Below are 559 nucleotides of genomic sequence, written 5' to 3'. Positions count from 1 at the left end.
ATTTAATCTCTGATACGTGGATCTCGTGCTCAGTATAAACAGCATGTAGTTATGCTCTGCTATTTTAAGGCGACCATCTTGCTAATCGGAAGACGTACAATACATGTTGAGAAACTGCACACCGGCAATTTTTATGCACGAATGTTTGAAAAATGTCTACTCTTAATACCTGAGTCTATTCTGGATGCAGTCCGGTCTCTCGGGAGTGGAATGCAGTATATATATATTAAAAACGGCTGACAGAGATGTCTGCATGGCACAACTGTAACGACTCTGTGCGAAATATCAGCTGAAATTAATGTAAAATTTGACGTTTGGCTGTGAATTAAGTTCTGACCGTTACGCCTTGCAAGTGTCTGTTAGAATAGGGCTACCCGCCGATTTACACCTGTGGATTAAATTTTTTCTGCGCAGAAATAAACCTATATACACTTACACGTATATGTATGTATATCGTGTATTATGAATTCAATGCACAAATCCGGAAACCTTAAATATCAGACGTCAGTATAACATTGGCTGTTCATGTGTATAGGCCTTCACTGGACTGTAACATTTA

Source organism: Liolophura sinensis, chromosome 12, assembly GCF_032854445.1.
Source record: "Liolophura sinensis isolate JHLJ2023 chromosome 12, CUHK_Ljap_v2, whole genome shotgun sequence".
NCBI classification, from domain to species: Eukaryota; Metazoa; Mollusca; class Polyplacophora; order Chitonida; family Chitonidae; genus Liolophura; species Liolophura sinensis.
The sequence above is the reverse complement of the archived record's forward strand: the minus strand, read 5'-3'. Positions refer to the sequence as shown.